The following is an 8,866-nucleotide window of genomic DNA, read 5'->3' on the forward strand; positions in this document are numbered from 1 at the left end:
ATTTTTGCAGTATTGTTTAAACTAGATGTTAGGAACACTGTTGGACAATTGTAAGCAAGATGCAACCTTGAAATACAGAAATAAACACTTTTCCACGAACAAGGTCTAAATCATGTTTGATGCACTCTGTAAGTAAACATTTTTGCAGTACTGTTTAAACTAGATGTTAGGAACACTGTGGACAATTGTAAGCAAGATGCAACCTTGAATACAGAAATAAACACTTTTCCATGAACAAGGTCTAAATCATGTTTGATGCACTCTGTAAGTAAACATTTTTGCAGTACTGTTTAAACTAGATGTTAGGAACACTGTGGACAATTGTAAGCAAAATGCAACCTTGAAATACAGAAATAAACACTTTTCCATGAACAAGGTCTAAATCATGTTTGATGCACTCTGTAAGTAAACATTTTTGCAGTACTGTTTAAACTAGATGTTAGGAACACTGTGGACAATTGTAAGCAAGATGCAACCTTGAAATACAGAAATAAACACTTTTCCATGAACAAGGTCTAAATCATGTTTGATGCACTCTGTAAGTAAACATTTTGCAGTACTGTTTAAACTCGATGTTAGGAATACTGTGGACAATTGTAAGCAAGATGCAACCTTGAAATACAGAAATAAACACTTTTCCATGAACAAGGTCTAAATCATGTTTGATGCACTCTGTAAAGTAAACATTTTTGCAGTATTGTTTAAACTAGATGTTAGGAACACTGTGGACAATTGTAAGCAAGATGCAACCTTGAAATACAGAAATAAACACTTTTCCACGAACAAGGTCTAAATCATGTTTGATGCACTCTGTAAGTAAACATTTTTGCAGTACTGTTTAAACTAGATGTTAGGAACACTGTGGACAATTGTAAGCAAGATGCAACCTTGAAATACAGAAATAAACACTTTTCCATGAACACGGTCTAAATCATGTTTGATGCACTCTGTAAGTAAACATTTTTGCAGTACTGTTTAAACTAGATGTTAGGAACACTGTGGACAATTGTAAGCAAGATGCAACCTTGAAATACAGAAATAAACACTTTTACATGAACAAGGTCTAAATCATGTTTGATGCACTCTGTAAAGTAAACATTTTTGCAGAACTGTTTAAACTAGATGTTAGGAACACTGTGGACAATTTTAAGCAAGATGCAACCTTGAAATACAGAAATAACACTTTTCCATGAACAAGGTCTAAATCATGTTTGATGCACTCTGTAAGTAAACATTTTTGCAGTACTTTTTAAACTAGATGTTAGGAACACTGTGGACAATTGTAAGCAAGATGCAACCTTGAAATACAGAAATAAACACTTTTCCATGAACAAGGTCTAAATCATGTTTGATGCACTCTGTAAGTAAACATTTTTGCAGTATTGTTTAAACTAGATGTTAGGAACACTGTGGACAATTGTAAGCAAGATGCAACCTTGAAATACAGAAATAAACACTTTTACATGAACAAGGTCTAAATCATGTTTGATGCACTCTGTAAGTAAACATTTTTGCAGTACTGTTTAAACTAGATGTTAGGAATACTGTGGACAATTGTAAGCAAGATGCAACCTTGAAATACAGAATAAACACTTTTACATGAACAAGGTCTAAATCATGTTTGATGCACTCTGTAAGTAAACATTTTTGCAGTACTGTTTAAACTAGATGTTAGGAATACTGTGGACAATTGTAAGCAAGATGCAACCTTGAAATACAGAAATAAACACTTTTCCACGAACAAGGTCTAAATCATGTTTGATGCACTCTGTAAGTAAACATTTTTGCAGTACTGTTTAAACAAGATGTTAGGAACACTGTGGACAATTGTAAGCAAGATGCAACCTTGAAATACAGAAATAAACACTTTTCCATGAACAAGGTCTAAATCATGTTTGATGCACTCTGTAAGTAAACATTTTTGCAGTACTGTTTAAACTAGATGTTAGGAACACTGTGGACAATTGTAAGCAAGATGCAACCTTGAAATACAGAAATAAACACTTTTCCATGAACAAGGTCTAAATCATGTTTGATGCACTCTGTAAGTAAACATTTTTGCAGTACTGTTTAAACTCGATGTTAGGAACACTGTGGACAATTGTAAGCAAGATGCAACCTTGAAATACAGAAATAAACACTTTTCCATGAACAAGGTCTAAATCATGTTTGATGCACTCTGTAAGTAAACATTTTTGCAGTACTGTTTAAACTAGATGTTAGGAACACTGTGGACAATTGTAAGCAAGATGCAACCTTGAAATACAGAAATAAACACTTTTCCATGAACAAGGTCTAAATCATGTTTGATGCACTCTGTAAGTAAACATTTTTGCAGTACTGTTTAAACTCGATGTTAGGAATACTGTGGACAGTTGTAAGCAAGATGCAACCTTGAAATACAGAAATAAACACTTTTCCATGAACAAGGTCTAAATCATGTTTGATGCACTCTGTAAGTAAACATTTTTGCAGTACTGTTTAAACTAGATGTTAGGAACACTGTGGACAATTGTAAGCAAGATGCAACCTTGAAATACAGAAATAAACACTTTTCCATGAACAAGGTCTAAATCATGTTTGATGCACTCTGTAAGTAAACATTTTTGCAGTACTGTTTAAACTAGATGTTAGGAACACTGTGGACAATTGTAAGCAAGATGCAACCTTGAAATACAGAAATAAACACTTTTCCATGAACAAGGTCTAAATCATGTTTGATGCACTCTGTAAGTAAACATTTTTGCAGTATTGTTTAAACTAGATGTTAGGAACACTGTGGACAATTGTAAGCAAGATGCAACCTTGAAATACAGAAATAAACACTTTTCCACGAACAAGGTCTAAATCATGTTTGATGCACTCTGTAAGTAAACATTTTTGCAGTACTGTTTAAACTAGATGTTAGGAACACTGTGGACAATTGTAAGCAAGATGCAACCTTGAAATACAGAAATAAACACTTTCCATGAACAAGGTCTAAATCATGTTTGATGCACTCTGTAAGTAAACATTTTTGCAGTACTGTTTAAACTAGATGTTAGGAACACTGTGGACAATTGTAAGCAAGATGCAACCTTGAAATACAGAAATAAACACTTTTCCATGAACAAGGTCTAAATCATGTTTGATGCACTCTGTAAGTAAACATTTTTGCAGTACTGTTTAAACTAGATGTTAGGAACACTGTGGACAATTGTAAGCAAGATGCAACCTTGAAATACAGAAATAAACACTTTTCCATGAACAAGGTCTAAATCATGTTTGATGCACTCTGTAAGTAAACATTTTTGCAGTACTGTTTAAACTCGATGTTAGGAATACTGTGGACAATTGTAAGCAAGATGCAACCTTGAAATACAGAAATAAACACTTTTCCATGAACAAGGTCTAAATCATGTTTGATGCACTCTGTAAAGTAAACATTTTTGCAGTATTGTTTAAACTAGATGTTAGGAACACTGTGGACAATTGTAAGCAAGATGCAACCTTGAAATACAGAAATAAACACTTTTCCACGAACAAGGTCTAAATCATGTTTGATGCACTCTGTAAGTAAACATTTTTGCAGTACTGTTTAAACTAGATGTTAGGAACACTGTGGACAATTGTAAGCAAGATGCAACCTTGAAATACAGAAATAAACACTTTTCCATGAACACGGTCTAAATCATGTTTGATGCACTCTGTAAGTAAACATTTTTGCAGTACTGTTTAAACTAGATGTTAGGAACACTGTGGACAATTGTAAGCAAGATGCAACCTTGAAATACAGAAATAAACACTTTTACATGAACAAGGTCTAAATCATGTTTGATGCACTCTGTAAAGTAAACATTTTTGCAGAACTGTTTAAACTAGATGTTAGGAACACTGTGGACAATTTTAAGCAAGATGCAACCTTGAAATACAGAAATAAACACTTTTCCATGAACAAGGTCTAAATCATGTTTGATGCACTCTGTAAGTAAACATTTTTGCAGTACTTTTTAAACTAGATGTTAGGAACACTGTGGACAATTGTAAGCAAGATGCAACCTTGAAATACAGAAATAAACACTTTTCCATGAACAAGGTCTAAATCATGTTTGATGCACTCTGTAAGTAAACATTTTGCAGTATTGTTTAAACTAGATGTTAGGAACACTGTGGACAATTGTAAGCAAGATGCAACCTTGAAATACAGAAATAAACACTTTCCACGAACAAGGTCTAAATCATGTTTGATGCACTCTGTAAGTAAACATTTTTGCAGTACTGTTTAAACTAGATGTTAGGAACACTGTGGACAATTGTAAGCAAGATGCAACCTTGAAATACAGAAATAAACACTTTTCCATGAACACGGTCTAAATCATGTTTGATGCACTCTGTAAGTAAACATTTTTGCAGTACTGTTTAAACTAGATGTTAGGAACACTGTGGACAATTGTAAGCAAGATGCAACCTTGAAATACAGAAATAAACACTTTTACATGAACAAGGTCTAAATCATGTTTGATGCACTCTGTAAAGTAAACATTTTTGCAGAACTGTTTAAACTAGATGTTAGGAACACTGTGGACAATTTTAAGCAAGATGCAACCTTGAAATACAGAAATAAACACTTTTCCATGAACAAGGTCTAAATCATGTTTGATGCACTCTGTAAGTAAACATTTTTGCAGTACTTTTTAAACTAGATGTTAGGAACACTGTGGACAATTGTAAGCAAGATGCAACCTTGAAATACAGAAATAAACACTTTTCCATGAACAAGGTCTAAATCATGTTTGATGCACTCTGTAAGTAAACATTTTTGCAGTATTGTTTAAACTAGATGTTAGGAACACTGTGGACAATTGTAAGCAAGATGCAACCTTGAAATACAGAAATAAACACTTTTCCACGAACAAGGTCTAAATCATGTTTGATGCACTCTGTAAGTAAACATTTTTGCAGTACTGTTTAAACTAGATGTTAGGAACACTGTGGACAATTGTAAGCAAGATGCAACCTTGAAATACAGAAATAAACACTTTTCCATGAACAAGGTCTAAATCATGTTTGATGCACTCTGTAAGTAAACATTTTTGCAGTACTGTTTAAACTAGATGGTAGGAACACTGTGGACAATTGTAAGCAAGATGCAACCTTGAAATACAGAAATAAACACTTTTCCATGAACAAGGTCTAAATCATGTTTGATGCACTCTGTAAAGTAAACATTTTTGCAGTACTGTTTAAACTAGATGTTAGGAACACTGTGGACAATTGTAAGCAAGATGCAACCTTGAAATACAGAAATAAACACTTTTCCATGAACAAGGTCTAAATCATGTTTGATGCACTCTGTAAGTAAACATTTTTGCAGTACTGTTTAAACTCGATGTTAGGAATACTGTGGACAATTGTAAGCAAGATGCAACCTTGAAATACAGAAATAAACACTTTTCCATGAACAAGGTCTAAATCATGTTTGATGCACTCTGTAAGTAAACATTTTTGCAGTATTGTTTAAACTAGATGTTAGGAATACTGTGGACAATTGTAAGCAAGATGCAACCTTGAAATACAGAAATAAACACTTTTCCATGAACAAGGTCTAAATCATGTTTGATGCACTCTGTAAGTAAACATTTTTGCAGTATTGTTTAAACTAGATGTTAGGAACACTGTGGACAATTGTAAGCAAGATGCAACCTTGAAATACAGAAATAAACACTTTTCCACGAACAAGGTCTAAATCATGTTTGATGCACTCTGTAAGTAAACATTTTTGCAGTACTGTTTAAACTAGATGTTAGGAACACTGTGGACAATTGTAAGCAAGATGCAACCTTGAAATACAGAAATAAACACTTTTCCATGAACAAGGTCTAAATCATGTTTGATGCACTCTGTAATGTAAACATTTTTGCAGTACTGTTTAAACTAGATGTTAGGAACACTGTGGACAATTTTAAGCAAGATGCAACCTTGAAATACAGAAATAAACACTTTTCCATGAACAAAGTCTAAATCATGTTTGATGCACTCTGTAAGTAAACATTTTGCAGTACTGTTTAAACTAGATGTTAGGAACACTGTGGACAATTGTAAGCAAGATGCAACCTTGAAATACAGAAATAAACACTTTTACATGAACAAGGTCTAAATCATGTTTGATGCACTCTGTAAAGTAAACATTTTTGCAGTACTGTTTAAACTAGATGTTAGGAACACTGTGGACAATTTTAAGCAAGATGCAACCTTGAAATACAGAAATAAACACTTTTCCATGAACAAGGTCTAAATCATGTTTGATGCACTCTGTAAGTAAACATTTTTGCAGTACTTTTTAAACTAGATGTTAGGAACACTGTGGACAATTGTAAGCAAGATGCAACCTTGAAATACAGAAATAAACACTTTTCCATGAACAAGGTCTAAATCATGTTTGATGCACTCTGTAAGTAAACATTTTTGCAGTATTGTTTAAACTAGATGTTAGGAACACTGTGGACAATTGTAAGCAAGATGCAACCTTGAAATACAGAAATAAACACTTTTCCACGAACAAGGTCTAAATCATGTTTGATGCACTCTGTAAGTAAACATTTTTGCAGTACTGTTTAAACAAGATGTTAGGAACACTGTGGACAATTGTAAGCAAGATGCAACCTTGAAATACAGAAATAAACACTTTTCCATGAACAAGGTCTAAATCATGTTTGATGCACTCTGTAAGTAAACATTTTTGCAGTACTGTTTAAACTAGATGTTAGGAACACTGTGGACAATTGTAAGCAAGATGCAACCTTGAAATACAGAAATAAACACTTTTCCATGAACAAGGTCTAAATCATGTTTGATGCACTCTGTAAAGTAAACATTTTTGCAGTACTGTTTAAACTAGATGTTAGGAACACTGTGGACAATTTTAAGCAAGATGCAACCTTGAAATACAGAAATAAACACTTTTCCATGAACAAGGTCTAAATCATGTTTGATGCACTCTGTAAGTAACATTTTTGCAGTACTGTTTAAACTAGATGTTAGGAACACTGTGGACAATTGTAAGCAAGATGCAACCTTGAAATACAGAAATAAACACTTTTCCATGAACAAGGTCTAAATCATGTTTGATGCACTCTGTAAGTAAACATTTTTGCAGTACTGTTTAAACTAGATGTTAGGAACACTGTGGACAATTGTAAGCAAGATGCAACCTTGAAATACAGAAATAAACACTTTTCCATGAACAAGGTCTAAATCATGTTTGATGCACTCTGTAAGTAAACATTTTTGCAGTACTTTTTAAACTAGATGTTAGGAACACTGTGGACAATTGTAAGCAAGATGCAACCTTGAAATACAGAAATAAACACTTTTCCATGAACAAGGTCTAAATCATGTTTGATGCACTCTGTAAGTAAACATTTTTGCAGTACTGTTTAAACTAGATGTTAGGAACACTGTGGACAATTGTAAGCAAGATGCAACCTTGAAATACAGAAATAAACACTTTTCCATGAACAAGGTCTAAATCATGTTTGATGCACTCTGTAAGTAAACATTTTTGCAGTACTGTTTAAACTAGATGTTAGGAATACTGTGGACAATTGTAAGCAAGATGCAACCTTGAAATACAGAAATAAACACTTTTACATGAACAAGGTCTAAATCATGTTTGATGCACTCTGTAAGTAAACATTTTTGCAGTACTGTTTAAACTAGATGTTAGGAATACTGTGGACAATTGTAAGCAAGATGCAACCTTGAAATACAGAAATAAACACTTTTCCATGAACAAGGTCTAAATCATGTTTGATGCACTCTGTAGGTAAACATTTTTGCAGTACTGTTTAAACTAGATGTTAGGAACACTGTGGACAATTGTAAGCAAGATGCAACCTTGAAATACAGAAATAAACACTTTTCCATGAACAAGGTCTAAATCATGTTTGATGCACTCTGTAAGTAACATTTTTGCAGTACTGTTTAAACTAGATGTTAGGAACACTGTGGACAATTGTAAGCAAGATGCAACCTTGAAATACAGAAATAAACACTTTTCCACGAACAAGGTCTAAATCATGTTTGATGCACTCTGTAAGTAAACATTTTTGCAGTACTGTTTAAACTAGATGTTAGGAACACTGTGGACAATTGTAAGCAAGATGCAACCTTGAAATACAGAAATAAACACTTTTCCATGAACAAGGTCTAAATCATGTTTGATGCACTCTGTAAGTAAACATTTTTGCAGTATTGTTTAAACTAGATGTTAGGAACACTGTGGACAATTGTAAGCAAGATGCAACCTTGAAATACAGAAATAAACACTTTTCCACGAACAAGGTCTAAATCATGTTTGATGCACTCTGTAAGTAAACATTTTTGCAGTACTGTTTAAACTAGATGTTAGGAACACTGTGGACAATTGTAAGCAAGATGCAACCTTGAAATACAGAAATAAACACTTTTCCATGAACAAGGTCTAAATCATGTTTGATGCACTCTGTAAGTAAACATTTTTGCAGTACTGTTTAAACTAGATGTTAGGAACACTGTGGACAATTGTAAGCAAGATGCAACCTTGAAATACAGAAATAAACACTTTTCCATGAACAAGGTCTAAATCATGTTTGATGCACTCTGTAAGTAAACATTTTTGCAGTACTGTTTAAACTAGATGTTAGGAACACTGTGGACAATTGTAAGCAAGATGCAACCTTGAAATACAGAAATAAACACTTTTCCATGAACAAGGTCTAAATCATGTTTGATGCACTCTGTAAGTAAACATTTTTGCAGTACTGTTTAAACTCGATGTTAGGAATACTGTGGACAATTGTAAGCAAGATGCAACCTTGAAATACAGAAATAAACACTTTTCCATGAA

The sequence above is a fragment of the Oncorhynchus kisutch genome, linkage group LG29 (assembly GCF_002021735.2).
Source record: "Oncorhynchus kisutch isolate 150728-3 linkage group LG29, Okis_V2, whole genome shotgun sequence".
Taxonomy (NCBI): domain Eukaryota; kingdom Metazoa; phylum Chordata; class Actinopteri; order Salmoniformes; family Salmonidae; genus Oncorhynchus; species Oncorhynchus kisutch.